Source organism: Cavia porcellus, unplaced genomic scaffold (assembly GCF_034190915.1).
Source record: "Cavia porcellus strain 051 isolate PalLab524CR breed Dunkin Hartley unplaced genomic scaffold, mCavPor4.1 scaffold_21, whole genome shotgun sequence".
Taxonomy (NCBI): Eukaryota; Metazoa; Chordata; class Mammalia; order Rodentia; family Caviidae; genus Cavia; species Cavia porcellus.
This window is the reverse complement of record NW_026947504.1, coordinates 58,432,374-58,457,795: the sequence shown is the minus strand read 5'-3', so window position 1 is coordinate 58,457,795 and position 25,422 is coordinate 58,432,374. Positions and strand designations below refer to the sequence as shown.

General features: G+C 37.1%; 1 long non-coding RNA gene across 1 annotated transcript in view; it reads left to right on the top strand.

Moving 5' to 3' along the window:
* The window catches only part of LOC134471993 (uncharacterized), a 37,474-nt gene extending 34,696 nt beyond the window's left edge, over window positions 1-2,778 (top strand). The window contains exon 3 of the long non-coding RNA XR_010041810.1: window positions 2,173-2,778. This is a non-coding gene — a long non-coding RNA (uncharacterized LOC134471993). The remainder of the gene's footprint in view (window positions 1-2,172) is intronic.
* The last annotated feature ends 22,644 nt before the right edge of the window (window positions 2,779-25,422 follow it).

Sequence of the window (25,422 nt, the reverse complement as noted above, 5' to 3'; positions counted from 1 at the left end):
AAGTCTTATCAGTGAAAGTACAAACATTCGGCTCTTTGCAATTCTAAGCAGTTCCTACTATCACAAGCACCTAAAGAATAGCTCAAATCTACTTACCAGGTTTTCATGCCCACCCTGTGGGGCCACCTTTAGAGAAAGGATGTGAACTCTTATTCCAGATGAAACTATGTTATAAGGGTCCAAAGACAAGGTGAAGTGGTGTGGAGATGTGCGGTTTGGGGTGTTACCAAGAGGCTTAAGCAAAGGTGTGCCATGTGTTAATTTATGTTTAAAAATATTATTCTTACAAGGTCCTATAGGAAACTGCACTGGAAGAAGCATTGCCTAGGACAAGAGACACAATAGGTCCCCAATTACAAAGATAATATTTTAATGCAATAATAAAAAACATCAAAAATTGTGCAAAAAATCCATAATGAAAAAATATCAAATATTCAAATAGTGACAGAATTAGCAACAGCCATGCAAAGATTCATGAGAGGCTGGATGAATCTGAATATGTTTACGAAAAAGGATTAGATGACTGATGCAGACTGCAGAAAGTCAGAGTAGAGAGTCATAAGAGTCATAATAAAAGCCCAACATAATGATCCAGAGGATCCTTTCAGTTACCCCACTAGGGGATGCGAGGAGAAACAGGTTTAGGAAAGGCTATGTACAAGTTTGTCTCATCTGAAATGGGTTTGGGGTATCAAAGGGCAGAAACACAGCCAGTGACTAAACATATAGACCTGGTGCTCTGGCACAGGAGTCCCGGCCGACTGCAGAGAATATAGCTTTCTCTCACATAGCTGCTGCTGGCAGCGGTGTGTGAGAGAGCTACCCAAGGAAGGCATACAGAGAGGAGGGACGATAGTATTGACCATGATAACAAAAAGTGTAGTAACTTGCTGAGAAGTTTACAAGCATTATCTAATGAAATCTTCACAATGAGCCTAAGAGGTCTGTGCTATTATTATCCTTATTTATAGTTGAAGAAATGGACATTTACAGAGGTAAAGTAAGCTAGGATTTGAGCCCAGCAAGTAAACGGCAAAAGCAAGATAGAGACTCAGACAGGAAGAGGGAGAGGGTGTGGCTTTAGACAGTCTGGAAAAGGATAGAATCAGTTCTATGGTATAGGGCTGTGTAGGCTTGGGCAGCACACTTATCCTCCTAGAGCTTCTGTTTCTCCATCTGTAAAATGGAAATGAGACATCTCACAGGACTGTTGTGAGGGTGAGATGGGAACTTTTGGTGTTTGATGGGTGCTTAGGATGAGCTAGTAACTATTGTAATCATTAGGACCATGCCAGGGTCATTGGAACATTTCAAAGGGCAAATAGGAAGGAGAATGTGGTGGAGAGGGAAGAGGAAGTTCAGAAGAAATGGAGCTAAGGGTGAAAGGGGGCTGTCACAAGAGTGTTAGGGTTGTTTTTCTGCTGTTAAGGTCTTTAGCTGAGGCTGACAGTGTCTGTAGTGGAGTGGTGAGTTAAGAATTGATCGTGACCATAAGAGCTAATGGTTAGGGCTGGCACTTCCTGAAATCTTGCCTCCAAAAGGAAAGAAAGGGAGGAGGGATGTTACTTGAAGAGGTTGCCCAGAGTTCTCTTTCCACACACCAGTACCCCATGATAGGAGAAAGTGAAGCAGTTTCCTTCCCAGGGAAAAAGAAAGAAAATAAAGAAAACATCCTTAGTCCAAAACTAAGGATGACTTGCCAATTTAACACATTTTAAAATGTTTAACATAATTTAAAATGACAGGGAGCTTTCAGAAAAATACTGTGAAACTGTTACATAAGTGGCATCCACAATTCACTGATAATGAAATAAAGCCTTAGGAGAAGGTAAGAGGTAGATTCAAAAATTGTCAGCGCAGACAGATGAAGAGACTTCCCTGTCATCCCAGCTTGTGCACAGAATCAAGGTGACAGGCTAATGCTAGAATAGCCATGAGGAGGATGTGTCCAAGAGAGCTACCAGCAAGAGGGATGATTTAAATATAAGCAAGAATGAATGGGAGGGAGGAAATTAGTGAAATAAGAGTACTTCAGCTCCTCTAAACCATGCGAGAAATGCCCGAGAAGGATTGTTAAGCATAACTTTGCACTAAGAATGCACAAAGATTGTTTGAATTTTCTTAAAACCTTAAGGGAAGATAGGAATTATTTGTGTATTTTGTTTTTTGTAGAGGCTTGGGCACCGAGGACACAATAATGTTTGGATTTCACCTGGCTGGCAGATGGTGGCACCAGTTTTGAGCCCAGGTCTTCTGATGCAGATCCAGCGCCCTACCCAGCAACTCACACAGGCTTTTGTTCACAAGTAGGACTCTTGATTTGCAGAAGCGGAGTAGAAAAGAAACCTTGTCTTTTGTTTTACCTGTGAAGATTCATCTTGACTCCACTGAGGATAATGAGGAAAGCTTGGAGAGAGACAAAAGATTAAGGATAATTTGCATAATGCTAGTTAGATGGGGAAAGGCTTTTATTTCATAAAATTTATTTAATAGTCACTGAAGGCTGGATGTCATGCAGAGCTTGCACAAGACTGTGCAGAGAAACTAAAAGCAGGATAAACCGCAACTATTCATCGCAGTGACCCAAACCCAAAGCTATTCACGCTCGAAGAGAAAGATTCATCAGCACGTACCTGACGTGCCCTTTGGAAAGCGTGTTAACCATTTTATGTAAGAAGTGGCATTTCATCCAGGTTCACTCATTTGCATACTTGTGATTTCATTTGCATATATTTTACTGTGCTGCACTCTAGAAATATATTCTCTTATTTTATTCTCTCCTTTAAATTCCTTATACCTTCTTAGAAGACCAAATGTTGAGGAAAATATTCTTAAAAAGAAAAACAACTATGTGGCTTCTGTATCAAATCTACCATCAAAACTGCCTTTTCTTTTATTTTAAATATCTGGCGATTATGTCCCCGGCATCACACTAAGCCCAGCCTTCCTCACCTTCTAACTGGTCTTTTGGCTTCCTGCCCAAACTGACTAATTTAGTCTACTTATTACCACCTTACTACTTTCTCTAAAACTCCACTTACCCAGGGATCAGTGGCCTTCCATGGCAATATAATGCCACTTTTATTAGGTCAGAATTTTTGGTAGTCTTAACTTCTGCCATTTTCAAACTTCCAAATTAGCAGCTGTATTTGTAGCCTTCTTCACTTTAGCACAACAGAAAATTAAGTGTCTTTCAACTCTAGTTAATCCCTTCCTACAGTCTCTAGGAGGTTTGCGTCCTCACCTGGACATTCCCCCCTGGGACAAGAGGAAAGAAAATGAGAAAAATGAGAATAAAAACACCAATCAGAAAGGCTGCAAATATTCTTCTTTTTTCATTGAAAAGAATAAAGACTAGAGACAGAAAAGGAGAAGGAGTGGACAGATAGGGCTTTTAGAAGAGATGAAATTTTCAAGAAAGAATTTAGAGAAAGTTATGGAAAGTAAAGTTGTAAAGCTTTCAGGAAATTTTAACTCAAAGGCAGCCAAACTAGAAAGTAGATATGGATGAGGTCGATTCTGAAAGAGGAAATTAAGCTGAGCATTAGAAGAAAAAAATAAAACATAGAAAGACTGGATGAAACAGTTGGGATATCAGTTTGGCTTCTTAACAGTGGGCAAAATAATGGAGGGTAAAAGAGATGAAAGACATTTCTTTTATGAAAAATACTAGGTTTAACACAGTCACAGGGGATGGGATCACTAAATAAAGGGGTCCAGGTTTTTTCTATCTTGCTGCTCCTGCCAGCTCTGTCCTTATGTAATTGTAGTTGGCTCATCTCCACCACAGCTATAATCCAATGCAAAGAAAAAGGAAAGCATCTTCTTTTGTGACATGAAATTCAGAACTGTGCACATCACTGTTCACATTCCCCTTGTCTGAACATGACCAGATTTCCATATCTAGCTGCAAGGGAATCTGGTCAATATAGTCTCTAGATGGTCATCTGTGCTGGACAAAATTCAAAGTTCAAGGAGTATGTTACCAGAAGAAAAAGAGAATAGTGTTAGTTGAGGGACAATTAGCAGTCTCTATACTTATAGAACAGAAGACTGGAATCTCAATAAGCCTGAGTAGGCTATGCAGTTTGAATATCAACCTGTGTTCAGATTTCAGAGGTGGTTTATGTTGGTTTTAGAAGGGAGCAAAAGACTATAAAGAGATCTTCTAGAAGGAAAAAAATGTGTGCATTTGGTATGACTGATATTGTACTATAGGAGAGACACTGTGAGGTCCATGACTCTGGCCTAGCTCAAGGGTCAGCAAATTTTCTTTATATAAAGCAAATAGCAAAAATTTTAGGCTTTTTGAATCATAGAATGTCTATTAAATCTACTCAGATCTGCTGTTGGAACACAAAACCATTCTATATAATGTTTAAACTAATAGGTATGTTTTTTAAAAGAACTATTATTCATAAAAATAGGCTAAGGGCCAAATTTGATCCTTGAACCATCATTGTGACTGCTTTAGTCTTCTGCTGGATCAGTGTATTACTCTAAAGCTGGCACCTTGCACTATAAAATGTAACTCTTCCATTCATTATTCCTCCTGAATTTAATAGATTATATTGTTTTCTAGACCCTGAGCTACAAAGAAAATGAGACGTGGTGTCTGAACAAAGAGAGGATGTTATCTAAGAAGCAGATTTTCAGGAAATCTGCAAATCACTTGATGATTTCTACAATAAATGTATGGATTGTATGCTGTAGGGATACAAGAGAAGGTTTTCCAGGGTACCACGAGAGGTTTGTCAGAACAAGGGTCACATAGGAGCCTGAGAAGAAGTGATAGTGTCCCTGGTTGACTGAAGAGGAAAAGGGATCGAAGGAGAAGAGACAGAGTGTCATAAAGTGGAAAATAAGAGAATTTGGTATATTTGAAGCACCATGAGTGTTTAAGGAGCAGAAAGGTAAAGGCTTGGGAATTCAGATTAGAAGACATCATTTGTAAGACATTTTAAGAACTTTATAAAGTTTATAGGACTTCAAAGAGTTTTGGGGCTAGATATTGTGAATATATAGAATTCAAAGAATTTTTATAGAACTTTAAAACATTTTGGGAATAGATATTGTGAATGGGGAAGAAACTGTTGAAAAGAAAAGACAAACTCTGATGAGAGGAAAGGGGAAAAGAAGAAAGGGAAAGGAAAAAATATATGTATACACAAGACAGTTAAGGTAGTTAAGAGAATTACATAGCCAGTTTCTTGAAAAGAAAGTTTTGTGCTAATATTCTTTGGACAAGATATCATGCTTATATCTTGTATTCTGGACAACAACTACAAAGGAAATATACAATGTATCAACTATTATAACTGTCCAACTAGCCTGCTTGAAAACTTGGTTTCATTGTTACATTTATCTTTTCCTCCTTTCTTTACAATAAAAAAAGAATTTTGTGAGGAGGGCAATGAGAATCCACTGAGAAAAAGGTATTGAATCAAGCCATAATGGCATGGATGTTAGTGTTAGAGAGGAACATGTGTCATTGAGGGAATGGGGGGAAGATAAAAAGGAGGACAGATAATTACAAAGTATTTTGTAAGGGTGTGTGTGTGTGTGTGTGTGTGCGCGCATGAGAGGGAGGGAGAGAGAGAGAGAGAGAGAGAGAGAGAGAGAGAGAGAGAGAGAGAGAGACTGGAGACCAGCAGAGAAAAAGCCAAATAGATTCAAGAGATTCTTAGGTATTCAAAGTGATATGAACAATTGACTCTTGGAAGGAAATTTTGCAGGGAGAAGAAAGAATGAGGGATGAGCCTGGATTCTGAGTTGAGTCCCTAATGCATGCTACCCCATGCCAAAACAGCATGGAGCACAGAAAAACTAAGTTTGAGAAATTTGATGTTTTTGATATCTACTTGTCACGCTTGGGGCAAGTCTTGGTGGAATCCACTATGCATGGACATACATGTGCTGCCAAAGACAACACAGTTGGATGTTTTTTAGTAGTTGCCTGGAAAAGTCTGGACTAGAACAATAGACTTAATTGACTAAGATGGTTATTTTGAGGGCTGAGTAGTTACTTACATTCTTATGTTTTAGTGAATACAACTTATACAGTCAAAATGGGCAGATACAGAAGTCTGTGTATATCGTTCAGGCTTCTTTAGAGGAATGGAATATAAAGTGGCTATAATTATAAAAGGGAAGGTATTTATTGCCTTTCATGTTCAGCAGCTAGATAGTCTTACAGTGGCCACCTATAGACTGGAAAGCCAGAGGAGTAAGTAGATTCTCTGTCCAACTTTGAAACTTTGAAACAAGAGGGTCAAATAATGTAGCCCCAGGATAAAAGTGAATGCCTAGAAGGTCCTTAGAGAAATTTTGATCTAAGTCGACCTTCAAGGTTGAAGAAGCTGGAATCTGGTGCCTGCACATGATGACAACAGCAAAAGAGTGTACTCAGTGAAGTACAGTGGAGCCCAACGTGGGGCAGGTTTCATCCATCCGCCACTTGTTGTTCCATCCAGGCTCCCAATGTGCTAGATGGTTCTGCTTACATTCAGGGTAAGTCTCTGCCCTCATTCACTGACACTTGCCTATCATCTCTAGAAAAGCACTCACAGACCAAACCTACATATGTGCTAGTAATCTTCTAGGCATCTTTTAATCCAGTCAAGTTGATAAGCAAGATTAACCATGAAACAGGGGATACTTGAAACATGGATGTGAGATATAAAATTAAATGGAAGCCTGTTAATGCTTAGAGTAGATGTAATTTTTTGCATTGTAATTCTCTCTAAATAACTCAAAGAATGAAGCAGTTGCTTAAGTCGGTGTTAATTATACAAACCAGCAGTTACTTAGGGGCAACTAGTAGGTTTTGAAAGTGAGATTTGAGAATTTCTAATGTGATGTGATGAACAATTTCTTGAAATAATATCCTCATAAAAATAAAGTGAATTTCATGGGAGTATCTTGTCTTTGGTTTTGAGAGTTCAGCAAAATTGTATGCCTACAGTTTTATATTACTTCAGTAGTTCTGTTTATTTATCATCTTAATAAAGGCCTTGAGTCAGTAACTTTCCCAGGTTATGATGAAAGAGATGCCTGAACCAACTGAAAGTTATATGACATTCTGGTTCCAAGTGTAATCAAGAACAGGTAACGATATTCTATTGTCTTAAGACACTATAGTCTTAAAATATAGTTTCCTTATCTTATTTTTTGAATTTTAACTTCTGCTACACATTTAAGTGTTTTTTTTTTCCTGAAATTCAGTATTATAGGGTGAGTATTTTCCATGCCATTCGGTACAGGCCAAACAATCTTTCTCCATTGAAAATGTTACAAATAGATCAGCAAAATGATATTGCTGTCAGTTATTATCTGAAACATGGGGATGGACTCACACTGAACTATTATCATCAAGTACTTTTTCTTGTTTCTACAAAAATGCTAAGTGAACTTATAGTCTGAACTAGAAGATGAGTAGACTTTGTAAATTAGAACATATGGGTGTCATTTTCCTCTCAAGAAGAGCATTTCTCAACAATATGTTTCATTATCTTGACTTTTTCAGGTTCATTCTTTGCTTCTAACCACAATAAGATCCTTTAAATGCTCTGGGAGAATGTCCTTAGTGCATTCCAGGGACCATGTTTACCTATGATTATCCTTCAACCTTTGGTGATTGAGAGATGCTGGGAACTGTGCTGGTAAAGGAAATACAAGGTTGCAGGGTTACGTGTTGAAAACCAGGTGGGCATATAGATCTGACAGAGATTAAGCCGACTTTCATCTAATTTAAGTTCCTAATATATTTTTCCTCATAAAATGTTTATTTTCATACATTAAAAACCCTAAATTTACATTTGGGATAATTTTAAAGTTTTTTGTAAATACACAAAGAGAAAAGTGATTGTCCAAAAGAGTGACTATCAAAACATAAACATATCATTATAGATTACTATGATCAAACGTTCAATTATGTACCATACAGACCAAGAAATTAGATTAGCAAAATTCCAGAAACATCACATAGACACACACACACACACACACACACACACACACACACACACACTCACGTATGTACACTTATGTACACATGCTTCCCAGCACCAGATTTTTCTTGCCATGCTGATCACATCATTCAGTTTTATGATGGTCATTGGGCATTCATAAATGCTCTTTCTGAATTTACATAAATGAAATCACTTAACATATATTATTTTGTGTCCGCTATTATGGGTCTTTTTTCACCTATCCATGGGATTGTGTGCCTAGATTCATTGTTTTTATTGCCATGCAATATTTCACGGCCCCCATAAGCCTCAATTGCTTATGCACTTTATTGTCCTCAGATGTTTAAGTAATTTATAATATGGAGATTTCCTTCTGCCCCATTTCTTTGATCACTTGCATTTGTCTTCTTTGGTAATGTGTTTTACAAACCATAATAGGGTTTAAAGGAACAGATGAGGAGGGCTTACCAACTGATGACTAAGACAAAGTTCCCTGGAGTTATCTTTTATGAACAAATTTATTTTTTGATTATATGTATGACATACAAAAGTAAAACTGTAAAAATATTGAGCACTAATTTCCTGTCACCATACTTCTTGAAGTTTTAAACACAGGTTAATTAGTGACTTGTCATGAATGAATGTGTATAATATTAAGCCTGGATACTCAATCTTAAAACTCTACAAAGTAGGAATTGTGATTATTCCCATTCTCCAGATGAGAAACAGGCAAAAAGTGGAGATTCTTACAATCACATAGCTCTTAAATACTATACTTAGAATTCAGTACTGATCATCAAATCCTGTAACTCTGTGCTGTCACTTAGCAGCTCAGCTAAGAACAAATGTTGGAAGAAAAGGCAGAAGTTATACTTCTGATCAGATTATGCTTGCAAAATCATATAGTATTTATTTGTGATATAAAGAATGTCACCTGTATGTTCAGCCACAATGACCTGTATCAGAGCAGAAGAATTTGTAGTTAACCTCCCTGAAGATTGTGAGGGCCCTATTTTTTTCTCTCACTGAACTGGGTTCTTGAAAAGAAAGAGGGACTCAGGGAAAATACTCCACAGAGCACGCACTTAGGAGCAGAACCTGCAACCCTTAACCCAGACTCCCCAAGTTAAAAGGGGTAATAATAACCTAACCAGATGCATTTCATTCCATACAAAAACCTCAGTGGACTGTAAGGCCTTCCATTTTGCTAGTACTCGATAAATGTCTAAATGAGCCAGACAAAAATACATGAAAGTATGTGACTAGTTTTACGCAAATGAGACTTTGGTTGTGGGTGAGAATCATTAGAATGTCATTCTGAGCTAAACTCAGCTTTTTGGGTGTTGCTCTTCTTTAGAACATGCAGTTCTCTGGGAGCTGTTGCAGACCCGCTCATAAACAGTGCAGCACGTGATGCTTCCTGGCAAAGCATTTGTTTGCAGTTCTGTCTGCACAGCTGTGAATGTGTGGCATTGTCTTCTGGTATCCAAAAGCAAAGGGAGTCAATTAAAATCCTGACTTATTTATATCTCCTTTGTGTCTTCAATTGAATATCTTGTTAGGAAGAGTTCCATTAATATGATTTATCACAATAGACAGCATGGCTCCTGCTTTAATTGATTTACACTTTCTCCACATAAAATTTTCCCTGTATCTCTGCTCTGCACCAGCTTTTACTGTCCTTTTCACCTCTCAGATCTTTGCTGGGGTGACAATTTCTACAGGGACAAGATTTTTTAAAATATAATCGGCATTTTAAATCATTCATTTTCTCGTTTGCCAAATGCTGACTATAATTATTCCTTACATTTACTGAAATTAACATGGGTTTTAAACCATTAGTCAAAAAAGAAGAAGCTTTAAAGAAAAGGCTTCCTGCTGTTCTTTGTGGATGAATTGGTTGATGTTTTGTTAAGAGATTTTTATATGACTATAATTCCCTAGCCTTAATGTATTCTTAACCATTATACATGGAATGAGTTGTCTTAAATAGAAGTGTGTCTATGGTATCATAGTTATATCCAGTCTTTAAAATGGATCATTTCATTTCACGCATGCTATAGAATCTTAAATTTCACCTTTATTCATCTGAATTCCTTTACTAAAAGTGACTCTGTTGGTCCAAATTCCCATATCTATGGATGGATATATGAAATTGTAGCAGTAATTTGTTCATAAGTACATGTTTTATAACATGTGCTAATAGAGTAATAAAATATATTGCAATAACAATATGGTCTGCCTGGTAGAATTTCATCATGAAATTCCATTAGCTCATTCAGTCGCTATCAGCTTTTGAAAGTGGTAGATGGGAAATACTCTGAATAAATTAATGGAGAAAGTGGGATTAAACAGGAATTTCTAAGAATAGTGTAGAAAAATACAGAAACATGAGTGGATGCTGACTAAGCCTTTGTGACATTCACTCTGATGTCCCCTGCATTTTCATCTCAAATCAGCCATCACTCCGTAGAGTCCAGCTGCCAGCCCTGTGTTTGGACTGCTTTTCCAAACTCAGCCGCAGGCTCCTACTTGGCATCTCCGACGTTCTCACTTTGTGCTCAGTCTTCCTCATCTGGACATTAGCCCTTCTTTTTTCTTATTTCCTTCTTGACTCTGAGAGGCTGAGCATCCCTCTGCCTCCGAATGACCTCTCCTGGCTCCTGCTGGGTTCTCCTCAGCCCCGTCCCTGACAGTGCTCTTACATCTGCCTTCCTCTTGTCTCTTACCAACCCCATGAACGACCAACCTTTCTCCTGAGTTGTACCACCCAGGTAATGGCTGCCAAACAAGGACCTCAGACACAACTATTTCCATACCAGACACATTTCACTGTCCATAAACCAGTCTTTCTGAGAGCTATCTTCTTTCTTCTCTGATCCCTGTTATCACTTCAATCTCTCCCATCACACACATCCAACCAGCCTGAGCCATTGATTGTTCTGTCCCACCAAGTCTGTTTTTTTCTCTATATTTCATTCGCAGTTCACTTCTCATTTCTGATCCCACAATGTCAAGGAAGATCTTTGAAGTGTTTCTCTGGTTTCTGCATTTTTCCTCTGATTGTTCTAGCTCAGTATTAGAAATTGGTTCTCCTAACATGTTCCCAGACCAACAGCCTTCTAAAAACAATAGCAATATTTCTCTGTTATCTACCAATTAAGGTTTAAGATATGTTTTTACACTCTTACTTTTTTATTAGTACATGTTTGTAGTATATAACAATTATAATCATCATGGGGAGTTGGTGCATGTATATAGTATGTCTTTATTATTTTTTCTCATTATTTGTTTGTTTCTCAGCTGCTACCCTTTCTCTCCCTCCCTGCTCCTCCAACTTTTGGTCCCCTTCTCATTACCAAAACTTTAATGTTTCTTCCTAGGCTAATTTCTTATTACTCTTATCTACATGTTTTCTGTACTTTAGCCAAACTTAAGTGCTTGCAACCATAATAATTGATATTGTGCCAGTTAAGCTTAATTGTCGGTCTCACTGTATTAAGAGGCTCCTGGAGGGTGCTTGGATCATAGGAGTGCTGTACTCATTAGTGGATGAATCCACTGATGTTCACCCTGATTGTGCTGTTAGGCAGTGGGGTTCAGTTGAAGGTGATCACCAGAGGAGCGTCTTTGGGGTGTAAATCTCTCCCTGGTACTATTATCTTGCTTTGTTTTCAATGGAGTAAACAACTTTGCTTTACTGCACTCTTCTGCCATGAGAATGGTTTGAATTCTTTGAAACAGTGGATCTCCCCTCCTTTGAGATGTGTTAGATATTTTGACTAAATACTTATTCCCACAAATCCTCAGATATTGTAAATATGTGAAAATGTAAATAATGAAAGATATAAGAAGGACCCACTTGATATGGCCCATCTCCCCATAAAATAATCATAAATTTATGTTTGAACCAATTCAAATATTTTTAAAATTCTTGTACTTATCTTAATTATGCAATCTCTTAAAAATTATGTTAAATTCTAAAACTGACTTCATGGGGGTGGTTCACATTTCCCTTTTGTGGAAAAGAAACTGTCAGTTCATACCTTAAAACTTACCTTTTTAAAGAATGTTTTTTAAACAAACAAAACAAAAACAAAAAGAATAAAAATCTATTTCTTTTCCCCAAATTGAAGGCCATTTAACTTACTCTTTGGGTTCTAAGTCTTTGTTGGCTTTTGTGAATTTCCTCACTAACTTTCCGTGGTCCTGCTCACCATTCATTGGACATAGCTCTTGACTTTTGCAGCTCTTTTGCCCTTTAGTTAGGAAGTGGAACCCTATTCCACACCTACTGTGTGCTTTTTACTGCACCTGACTCCTCTGCAGGCCTTCCTGTTCCTCCCTGCTCTCCTGCAGCATGCAATATAACAGCTTGTTGAATTTAAATAAGTAATGTATTTAAAATGATTTGTTTTCTTCTTTTCTAGTAAAAAAATTTGATTTCTGAAATAACCTTGACTTTCAACAATATTGTCAAGTCACTTTGATTGCCCTTCTGGACTCGTTACATTACTTTTAAAGTAGGAAATTTCTTTCTCTAGACCTGTCTATAGTACCTTTCTCAGATACTTGTTGCCCCGAAGTCTACCATATTTTATGAGGGAAGAGGATGCTCAGGAACTCACAATATGTAGCATGTTAGTATTTGGCCCCATTGCAATTGTGATAATTGCCCCAGATTCTGCACCTGAACTGTGGAATTCAATAACTACAGATTTTCTCTTCTTCTGACCTCACTGATCCTATTGTGTAACTGGTGTGGTATGAAAACTTTAATATGGAGAAAAATAAGTGGCAATTCTCCAGAGACTGTCGAGAGGTTGACTTCCAAAATAGGGACTGATTACAATTCATGCAACTGACTATAATTTAAGGGGAGAAAATAGAGTCACTGAATCTGATGTAATGGTACCAATGCAATTAACCACTCGTTTTAATCAAAAAAGCACAGAAACTCTTGGACTTGTTCCTATGGCCTTCATCACAAAGTAGAGACCTGTAGAGGAAACTATGACAGATTTCATTTTTGTGAATCGTTGCACTCTACATATTTAGTAACACCAGTTTAGGGAAAATAAATCATTTTAGCAGATTCAAGCACTGCATGATAACATGCCACTGTTTTGGTCTGGCTTTTAAGTCAGAATAATATGTAGTTTATTTACATGAGACATTGAGGGATATTGAGGAAATGCTTTCTTACCCCTGAAAGTCTCTTACTTCTTATAGTTCTGCTCCTATAATTTTTCCAAAGAGAAATTCAGATTTTAGGGTTGAATCATATGATTATTGAAGTCTCTCCTTAAATAAGAAAATCTATTCACTTTAGTATGCTTGTTAATTATCTGGGATACTGGCTGTCAAATTTTAATGCATTGGGTCTAGGATCAGTTCAGGAAATTGCATTTTCCAAGCACCCTCACTGACTCTGGTAGGTAGATTAGTCTGTAATATATAATATATGCATATGGCACAAAAATACACATATTGGCTGGTGGGGTAGAATTGAGGATTGGAAATAGCCCTGCATACCTTTAACCATCTACTTTTGACAAAGATCAAAAATATGCGCTGAAGAAAAGATAGATTTTTTAAAATATGCCTCTGGGAAATTGCTTGTTCACATGAAGAAGACTGAATCTAGACCCATAGTTCTTATGCTGTACTAAAATCAAATCAAAATATGTACTGGTGGAATTAACTGGTACAACAACAATGGAAATCAGGGTGGAGATTCCTCAAAAACTAAAAATATAAATTCTACTTTATCCAGCTATGCTTTTTCTGGCAATCTTTCCAAAAGAATTAAAGACATACTATTACAGTGGTGCAAGCATGCCTATGTTTATAGCAGCGCAACACATAATAGTGGTACAACACATGAACTTTGGAAATGGTCTATATGTCCATCAAACAGATGAATGGATGCAGAAAATGTGATATAAACACAATGGAGTACCATTTGGTTATAAAGAAGGATAAATTAGAGTCATTTGTAGGAAAATGGATTCACCTTGAGACCACAATTCTAAGTGAAATTGCATACAGAAGATCAAATATCACACGGTTCATTTTTTATGATAAATCCAATATATAAATAATTTTTAAAAAATAGAGATGGTCAGAAACAAGGTGGTAAACTTTGTGGAGATGATAGGGAATCTGGGAAGGGAGAAAAAAGGAAAACTTGGAGAAATAAAAATTATTAAGATGAAACATGTATATGTATCGATTCCATAAATGAATGTAATTATTATGTACTACAAATGTACAGTAATAAGACAAATAAAAAAGATTCATTGAACTTTGAGTGCATTTTTTAGATATAAATTATACCTCAAATTTTTTAAAAAAGAAACACTCTAATCCAATATGATAAAGAATTGAAATTATTTGAATTTTGTTCCTTGTATTTACAATCATATTTCATTTCCACCACACTGTTTAAATGGAAGACTATGCACCTGATAGCTTAGCCCAGTACTACAGATGTTGGGAACACCTGTGAAAGAATAATGTAGGGTTATTATAGGGAAAGAATATTGTCGGGTTATAATAATGGGTTGCCAATTATGTAGCAAGGGGTGTTGGTCTGTTTTGTGTTGCTGTAGTGAAACACTCGAGGATAGGAACTTTATAAAGAAAAGAAGTGCATGTGTTTGACTCACAGCTTTGGAGATTGAGAGTCCAAACAGCATAGTGCTGCCTCTATAGAGGCCTCATCTGGCTACATCTCATGATAGCAGGGCATGTGCAAGAGAGAGCTCACATGCAAAGAAGGATGAAAGCAATTCAAAAGTCAGGCTAATTCTAACACTTTCACGAGGCCGAATCAGAATCCCATGGCAACTACTTCATTTACCTCCAAGAGCAGTGCCTCAATTATCGCCCATTAAGTTCTAGTTTTTAAACATTCTGTGTCATCTCCCAGTACCACCACACAGAGGACCAAACCCCAACACTTTGGGGACACACTCAAACCACTCCCAGACTGTAGCACAGGGTGATCTCTTTTCATGTAAAGTGGTGATTAAACAGCTGGGCATGTTGTCACATGCCTGTAATCCCATACTCAGGGAGGCAGGAGGATTTTGTGTTCAACCCAGCCTAGACAGCCTAATGACTTAGTGAGGCCACGTCTCAAAATAAACAATAAAAGGGGCTGGGAATGTAGCTGAATATGAAGGCCCTGGGCTCAGTCCCCATTACCATTAAAAAACAGATTAAAGAAAAACAATAAAAATGTGCTACTTTGAAGTTTACATATATATTATTAAAACTCAGCAGTAATCTCAGCAATTGTTAAGAATTTAGATCACAAAAGATTTTTAAAGAAAGACTCTATGCCCCCATTGCCACACATGGGGTAGATTAATTCCATGACCCAGTTTTGATAAACTACTGCTACTCTCCATAGGCGGTTGTGGTTTCCTGGACCCTAAAACAACTTCCCAAAGTCAGAGGTTGATCTGCTGAGCAGAACCATTGAAAACCTGAGACATATAGAGGAAATATTATGGAATATTTGACAGATATCAAGGAAGTATCATAGGCTACAGTCTGTTCTATATTAGTTGAAATGATTACTGATTTCTAGCACTTTAAATTCTGAGACATTCACTGGCATTGAATGTCTCAGAGCAAGAAATGTACCCCTCAATAGCTCAAAGTAGTAGACTTGCTTAAAAGTTTCAGATGTCCTTTCTTACCTTCCTATCATCTTTCTCAGTGTCCTCCAGGTAAGTACTATTTTTTTTAACCACATTTTTCATAAACTTCAAGCATGGGGATCTAGGGGAGGGAAGCACTGTTTTCCTGGCAAGGAAAGCCCATAAGTGGGACCTCCTGCACCAATTTATATCTATTTGTCCTTCTTATGGTCCTGTGACATTCACTTGCCCATCAGCTTGTAAAAGCCTCTGCTGGAAACAAAATGCTTCTGAGATTTCTGATGCAGGGTTGTGGCTCAGAATTATAAGTGACCTTCTTGATATTCTGCATCACTAGCTAAAGCTTACACAGCAAATATCTTTGTCCATTAAGAAAGAAGAGTCTAAGACAAAAGTGTGTGTAAGCAGTTCGGAGAGATAAAAGGCCCATGGTGGGAACAGTGGGAAGGTTAGTGTAGGTTCAGTTAGGGCTACAACAAACCTCTGTCCCTTCATAATTGAGTCTATAGCTCACCCCAGTTCCATCTGACATTTTTCTTCCTTTAACATTGCCTAACAATTTCTAATTTAGAGCTGAAAGTTACTTAGAGAGCGAGTCAGGGCCAGGATGTGACAGTGTCGGGAAGTTTCATACTCCTTATGTGGATGACCCCTTGAGATCAGTTTCAGCTTCCCAAAGACTTCCCATGAGACTGCTGGGCCATTCATGCCCCTAGTTTCACCAAAGAAAAGTCAGATAGTATTTCAGAATCAGTAAGAGGGCTTTTTATGCTAAAGGTCATAGAGATGTGAGCTCCTCTCTTCCTCAAACAGCATCTTCTTTTTCAGATCAGTGTTATGTGTCCCTTGTCAAATAAATCTGTACTCCATCTCATTCTGTTCCTTCAGGGGCATGACAGAATCATTGACCCATTTACATAGAGTGAAAGAGTTTTTAAATCCATGATGAAGAAGATGCAATATATATGAGCTCTTATGACTATTTTTTGATATATACAAGAAAACTACTGGTGATGAAAACAGCTATTAAATATAACTGATTGATAACATTTTATACTATTGATACAGTGATGAGACTGTTATTTCAGTTTTTGCTTATTTTCATAGTCTTACATGTTTTGCTTAAAAACTTTTGAAGCCATGGAAACACTGGATTTGAGACCAATTCTTTGGGGACTATTTTTTTATTCTACAGAGAGTGTTTGGCTGCCAGGGATACGTACACGAATTCTCTCATCTGTGTCAAGGCCAACTACTGCTATATAGAATCAACCTAGCAGTGCCAGGCTGATAAATGCAAGTTTCAACATGACACAAAGTGATTGAGCCCAGCAAGAACCAGAAATTTTCGGTCAAGTTGAATATTATTGCTTGATGGGGAAGAGAAGAGGAAGGAAAGGCAAATTCCAGTTGCCGAGGTGAGATGACTCTGAAAGCCCTCACAATTCTTATGAACTCTGTGTTGGTTTGTGTATTTCCAGTATCAGTGGGTGGCTTGCAGGGAGTGGTACTTCAGGAACAGAGCACCTGGTACCTGCTGGTCACCTGTCCCCTTTCATTGTTCTTTGGGTTTCTCTGGGAAGTTCAAATTCAAAGGAAGTTTTTACTTTGAAAGCTTCAAAACTTACCTTATTCTACAGATATTATTTAAAAAATTTTTCAAATTATTCTTCCTGATAAAATTTATATGAATTTGAGATTATTTCTAGGTTTGGGATTTGTATTAGAAGTTTTTCTATCATTCATTATCATTTGATATATATGCAGGAGACACCCACTAGACACCAGTTTGCATGGGCAAACTGCTGCTTTGCATTTTCACTTCCTGAGGGCTCAGCACTTTGCACTCTTAGCCCTGGGTAGTACTACAGAGTCAAGTCCTGTGGACACATGTTTTCTTGAAATGGCTGGAGACTTCTGGGGAACAGGACTTTGAGGAGCTACCTTGGTCGGGGCCCTTTTGGTTGAATCTCTAAGCATAGCAGTGTTAAGACAAGGCTTCTTGGTGAGTGATATAACCTGGGGGAAAGAAATGAGACAAGCTTCATTTTCAACAATTATTCAAAACAAGCAAACCTTCAAGCACTCTCATAACTGTACAAGGCTTCTATTTTTTGTGGTTAGTATGCCCTAATTACACTCTTTTTTTTTTTTTTTTGAGAACAGGAAATTCATGTTGCTTCTCTGGCATTTCTCATTCAATAAGTTAATAGTCACAGATGAACATGTCAAATCATTTGGAAAGAGACTTAAGCCATGAAAAATATTCATATAAATAACTTATGGTTGATGTCAAAACTTTCTTCCATTCAGGAAAAGATATTTGATCTCTTGCAGAACTTCTAGAAGTACAGTTCTCATACTATCTACTAAAAAGCCACCTGGATGAAGCTGCCTGCTTTAAAACTATCTACTAAATTGCGGATTTCTATGTCAAAGACCTTCTGAATTTGAAACTCAGAAGTTTAGGCCTGGATATTGGCATTTTAACAAGGTAACAAGTGGGTTTTATATGCACTAAATAGTGACTGCCTTTGCTTCTGTATTTACTAGTTTATTTGCAATTTTATGCCCAAAGCAAAGCTATCAAATGATGCTTCTGTAACACTTAAGACAATTAAAGGGACCAGATTGAATCCTGGCTCCATTCAGTAGCTGTTCATTACTGGTTGGATTATTTAACTTATCTATCTATCATCTATTTATCAGTTTTCTCTTTGTAAAATGTAGAAAATCAAGACAGCACACAGTGTTTGAATTTGAAATAAGACAATACATGTTAAATTCTTGGAATAGTGCCTACCACTTAGGATACCCCAGATGTTGCTGCTATTGTTATTTTTAGTAAATAATCCGCTAACGCTGTATCTTCCCATTAAAGTACAGGACAACAGTGTAAGGTAAATGTGCTAATGTGAAGTGAATGGATTTTTTTTTAGAGTGCTCTGTATCAGTATTGAAAAGTTTCAGTAGCTGGCCACAGAAAACATTTCCTATAATAGCAACAGTGCCTCTTGGTAGGTTGGTGTTTATAACAAGTGCGGGTCTCTCACAATCACGACTTCATCTGTCCTTCATAAAACCAGAAGGGAATAGAAAAGGAGGAAATAGTACAGCATGCGGGGCATAAAGAACATGGGTCTTTGCAGGTGACAGCTCTGATGTGAAGTCTTCAGTGACATTTTCTATCTGTGTTGTCTTCACCAGGTTACATGACCTGCCTCAGTTTCTCTTTGTGACAGTTATGAAACGGGATGAAAATGTGACATTGTAGGTAAAGCTCTTAGCATGATATCTGAGATGTGATAAATGCTCAGCATCTGCAACTATTTTGCTGTGAGCAAATCAAGCCTGAGAGTCTGCACAAACAACAAGGGTAAGAGCCAAGGACTGAGCCTAGACTGACTTTGAGAGCCCAGTGTCATTGATCTACTGCACCAGGTTCCTGTAAATCTCAGAGTTGTTAAACATTTTATAACAATCCATAGTCCGATTTCTTTAAACCTTCTTAATTTACTCATAAAACTTTGCTCTCTATTGTCAGTGATAATCATTTTTAAACTTGACTAGCCAAGCATGTTGATGAAATAAGGTGGCAGGGGCTATTCCTCTTGAGTTATTTATCTGAAAACATGACTCCTGGCTGCAACACACGAGTTCCTTCCTGAGGTGCCAGGCTCAGGTCAGGCTGTTAAACTTACCCAGCCGCTGCTGTTGCTGAAGGCTGTGAATGTGGCGGCTCTGCAGAGCCTCCCACTGGGGCCTGGAATCATAAATCCTCATGATGCTATAAAAGTTGCCCTGGGGTTAGGTCCTGGCAGAGCAGAGCAGGTAATTTTGATGAGTCTCTACAGGAATAGAAGTGTGGTGTTTTCAAAGCTAGCTTCCACAGGAAAAAGATGCCTCTCTTGCTAAGCACATGTACTTTAAAATACAACTATTGGAATAAAATAATCAGGTCATTGCCCTTCTTAATTTTCTTAAACAATGTTCTTCTAGTCTGTATGAGGATAAAAATGGGTAAGAAAAATGTGCTCGGTAAGTAGGTCATGGTATTGTATTGAATGAAGGAGATCTAAGATTTTCTAAGATTTTAGATTTTTGTCGATCCTTATTGAGCAGAGCCAGACCCAAACCTCTCTCCTTGGGTCAGTGCCATTTGTGGACTACGGAGGGAGAGAACCAAACCCATGGGAGGAGATCCCTGCCTGGAAACCATATCATTTTCATTGTTTTGGGGGGGGGGGGAGTATTTTGTTTTGTTTATGTTAACTCTGATGGCACGATCAGCTATTTAAAAGATAGCAAGACATGTAATGGAAGCCATTATGTATTTGCTACTGGCTTGTTTTGATATCCTTCGTTGCATTCATTGTTTTGTTTTTATTATTTCTATTCTATTGTGCTCTGTTCAATTTTTAATATGTCTGAAGGTTGTATCTGTAGCTGTTTTGAAGACAATAAAGGCATTGTGGTAACTATGGTTGATTTCACAAGGTTTGGAAGTCCTATATTTTACTTATTTTGATTGATTTTATTCTGTTTTGCTTTCCTTGTTCTTTTTTCTCTTTAAAATAAAAAAAGAGTAAAGCAGAGTCCTCAAAGCACTAGGATATAGCTTTTGAGAAGGGAAGGGCAATCCGAGGGCATCTGTTAAAAATGTGAGTTCCTGGGGCTGGAGATGTAGCTTAGTGGTAGAAATTTGCCCAAGGTATGCAAAACCCTGGGGTTTATTCCAGGCATCACACACACACACACACACACACACACACACACACACACACACACACAAATCCTCCTGTCCTCACCTGCTGAATTAAAGACCCTGGGGCAGTAGTTGGGGTCCAGTACTGTTTTCACACTCTCTAGGTGGTTTTCAAGCATACTTACTAAAATTGGAGATTGGAGTAGAAGAAAAAATATGTTAATTACATACACAAGGTAAAAGTGGTATGACTTCTCCTATGGGGAATGAAGTATCTGAATATACAAAGAATTGGAGAACAGGATTTTTTTTTTTTAGTTTAAAGGAAGCATAGAATCTGATTTCAAAAAGACTGTAGAATTAGAGAGAAGATAATGGGAAACTTTTATGCTAAGTTTAAAGATTAATTTCTACGTGAGGAGCTTCTAAAATTCTGTACACATGGCAGAGATTCTTAACATGGATGATTTTGACCCTTAATAGACATTCAGAGAAATTTTTGATTACTCTAATTGGTGTTAGAGGAGAGAGATGGTACTTTCATTGGTGAGTAGCCACCAGGCGGGCTGCTGGGCATCCTACAGAGCAAAAGGCAGCATGTCACTCCTTTGCCAAAATTAATTATCAAGCCAAAGTGCCATACTTTAAACTGGCCAGAGTTTTCACTTTAATAGGTTTACACTGGCCTTGCTGTAGACAATAGGCTTGAGAGAATATATTTGACTGGCAGAGAGATCATTCAGAAGGCCACTGTCAGAGAGGTAGGGAGGAGCAAGAAGGCTCAAGATAGCAATTGCTATTACATACCTAATATATCTTAAATGCTTAATTATATGTTCTTCTAAGCACTTTGCATGTATCATTTCTTACATTATAATAATTCTATGAGATGGATAATTTATTGTGTTCATTTTACAGAGAGAGTAACTGATAGTGGATTCAACAGCTTAGAAAAATCAAGGTAAAATGTTTTTCCTGGGTGAACAAATTTAAAGGCAATGATAGAATTTTTAAATCTAGCCATGAACATGAAATACAAGCAGGTAAATGGAAAGTGAAGTCACATACACACACACACACACACACACACACACACACACACACTCTCTCTCTCTCTCTCTCTCTCTCTCTCTCACAAACATATACTTTTATTGGTTCAGATATTTGTGGACTAAAATCTGTGAGATAGATTGTTTTTGAGGTCTAGAGACCTTGAACTTGATATTGAAAATATATACAGAATAAAACCAAGCATCTCACAACTTGAGAAATTCAAGTCTTACAGTTTCTGAATTATATGTTCTAAAGAATAATATATTTGAAGAAGAAAATGGATTTCATAACTAATTAGCCTTTCAAATGATTGAGAATAGAATAATAATAAAGATTGCAAATGAGTTTTAGGAGTGAACCTTCAAAGTACAGTGAGAATTTCCATTATATAAGATACATCTTAAAAGTTAATATTTTTATTTTACATAGAAAAAACATCCCAAATGAGAAATAGTAGCTACCATCCCTAATATCCTTACCCTGTTGTCTGTGCTTACTCAAGGGGTTGGAAGGGAACTGAGCTTTTTAGAATAGTGATAAGAACGGCTATAACTAGCTCTGACCAAGCAAAGCTAACTGCTCCTTCATAGGAAGCCGGTCATGAGGCCAGTCACTTTACCAGAGTGCCTGCTACTGGACAGGTCTAGGATTACGTCCTCCAAGCGCTCCTTCATTTGCTTTTGCATATCTTTGGCATCTACTTCCACTGGATCAAGTATTCTCTGTAATGCTGGCTAAACAGTAGAAAAAGTCCTCAGCCCTAAAAGAGAGACAGACAAGGTCCCTTTGTCTGTGAATAAAAATGCTGTACCTTCAATAATGAAAGATCAGAAACAGAAGGAGGGACTCAGATACGAGGAATTTGTGGAACATTTTGAATCTTTTGTTGTCTTTTCCTGTTTTCTCTCATTCTTTCTTCTGAACCCAAAAAGGAAGAACAAAGAATTGTATGGCAAAATTTTATTTCATTTGCAGTATAGCAAAATTTCACTTTGTTTACCCAATACTTGGGGCAGGTCTTTTCTAAATAAACCAATAAGCAAATAAGGAAATAAATAAATAAAATTTTACTTATTCCAAGGAATAAGAACATTTTTACATGCTTTCAATTAGTTGAACCTCACCAGACTACTTAGTTCTGCCCCTTTTCCTATTCTCATTTCCAAGACAAGAATAATTCAGAGCCCTCATCTTATTGCTTCATTGGTTTGAAACAGTTGACTTACAGGGCCTATCATGTCTACAATAGTTATTTCTTTATAACTTTAAATGATTTTATCTTATCTGTTTCTAGAAGCAGTGCATATCATCTTTAGAAAATTTGTAAACATTTTCAAAATGGAAAAAAAAATTATAAGATTACCCATACCTTACTTTTGTTGACATTTGACTGGCATTATTTATTTATTTTTCTGTGTATATTGTATTTGATTTTGGAAAACGATAATCTATCTTTCATCTATCTATATATCTATCTATCTATCTATCTATCTATCTATCTATCTATGTTGTGAACCTTCCTAGATCATTAAATCTTCATTAAAAGTATGGTTTTGAACAGTACTTTTTTCACATTTAAGTCTGCAGTTTTACAGCATTGCACTATAAAATGCACTATTAAGTTACAGTGATTGCAGTGTTGACATCACTGGCTACTTAATTGAGTTCATGGATTTAAGATGCTTTCACTTCATGCCAGTTTTTTCTCACTTCATTCTCTGCTCTACATGTGTTCTGTTTTCATTTTGGGTATGGGGATATGGTATTCTCTGTATTTGATCTTCATTAGAAACTATTTATTAGGATAATGAATCTGTGGCACAACATGTATAGAACAGAGAATGAATATTTTTCAAAGCTAGAAAGGTTTCTTATATCCTTGTGTAAAGGAATGATTAATAATCTTTCTTGTGTCAAAGTTCATGTGTGTGTTTCTTGGGCTCTTGATGAAGAATCCATCTTACTTATTCAAATGTTCTATACATGATAAAATTTGATTAAAATGTTTGAAGAATTAAAGGAGAAAAATCTAGGAAATTATAAACCTGAAACAAAAAGACATTTTCCTAAAAATAACTTACCTGGCATTGTTTTTCTATCTTTCTGAAAGCTCGCACTCAATGTAGTTTTCTTGCAAAGCTTTCTACTCAAAAAGTTGTGGTGGAAATTCAGTCTGTTGATAAACTGATATCCAAGCAACACCATGTGTTGAAATAGGGAACTGGACAAGCTTGGCTGCATGCCTCCTCCTGCTTCTGGGTGACATTCAGCTGCAAGGTTTCATATTTTTTCCAAGTTTGTGTCTAATCAAAGGTTAACTTGTAATGTATTATATCTGTGTTATGTGCAGACATGGGATGAGAAAGCATGGAGATAGATGCTGTAGATCAAAGGTCAACAAGTCTATCAATAAAATATGAATATTTCCCAAAATTGAAGTCAGTAACACCTATTCTTATTGCTCTGGATGATGAAGGAATATTTTCTAAATTTAGTGGTATGCATGTAAATTTGACTGTGGTAACCTATAAGATTATCTCATAGATCAAGTTCTCTTTTCATTTTGGATGTGGGGATATAGTATTCTCCATATCTGATGTTCATCAGAAACCATATATTAAGATAATGAATCTATTGTGCAAAACATTGTTCACATTGACTTCATTTCTTCTTTTGTGGTAGTAATTATTATTACGAACTTTCTTAAGAATCTTCCTTCTGAATATCAGTTATCTGAAAAGAGGAAGAGCTCCTAGAAAAAATTGGGAGCACAAATACCAAAAGAAAAACCATAAATTCAAAATTCAAAGAAAGCAGGGGTAAAGAAAAAAACACAGAGGTGAAAATTGTGAATCAGATGCTTAAAGCAGAAAAAGCTCAACCTACACAGAAGGTTTGTAGTTTTTGTCAATACTTTGAATACAAACTTCCTGGGAAAATATATAGCAAGAGTTTACAGATACCAGTGAATGCCACAAATCCTCCCATTGGATCTTCATACAACCAAGAAATAGTTGTATGCAAAGTTGACATAATTAACTGATGTACCTTCAATATTTTTCCAGGGTATGATCCTTTCCAAGGCATACCACATTGGCTGATACTGCACTTCAGCCCACTCAGGAAAATTGTGACAAATCTAGGTGTTTGATTAAAAGAGCATTTATTATAGGCAGTCTATTTTGAAAATCGTGAATTGGCTAAATGAATAAAATAGAGATTAGATTATCCAAGGACTAGCTAGTGTGCTAAAATACTATCTATCATACATAGTGCTGGAAGAGAAAGAAAGAGAGTGAAAAAGAAAGAAAGCAAAGGAAATTCTAAGCAGCAAAGGCAAGGCAGGAGGCATCACAATCCCTGAGTTGAAGTTATACTACAAAGCAACAGTAGTAAAATCAACATGGTACTGGAATAAAAACAGAGCCGAAGATCAATGGAATAGATTAGAAGATACAACCACAACTACAAACACACTCAACCACCTTATCTTTGATAAAGGAGCCAAGCAGGTTCACTGGAAGAAGGACAGTCTCTTCAATAAATGGTGTTGGAAAAACTGGCTCTCTATTTGCCTCAGACAAAGGACATCTGTCTAAAACATATAAAGAATTTTAAAAAATCAGACTCCTGAAATTCAAAGACCCAATCCAGAAATGAGCATCTGAGATGAATACACAGTTCTCAGATGAAGAAATACAAATGGCAAATAAATACATGAAAAAATGTTCACTATCATTGGTCATTAGAGAAATGCAAATTAAAACAACACTGAGATTCCATCTCACTCCAGAAAGAATGGCCAGGATCAAGAAAACTACCAACAACAAATGCTGGAGAGGCTGTGGGGGAAAAGGGACTCTCCTGCACTGTTGGTGGGAGTGTAGACTGGTGCAACCATTGTGGAGGTCAGTCTAGAGATTCCTCAAAATTCCTCAAAAATGGGATTGGAAGTCCCATTTGTTCCAGCTATTCCACTTCTAGGCATATTCCTAGAAGAACTGAAAACATCATACCACAG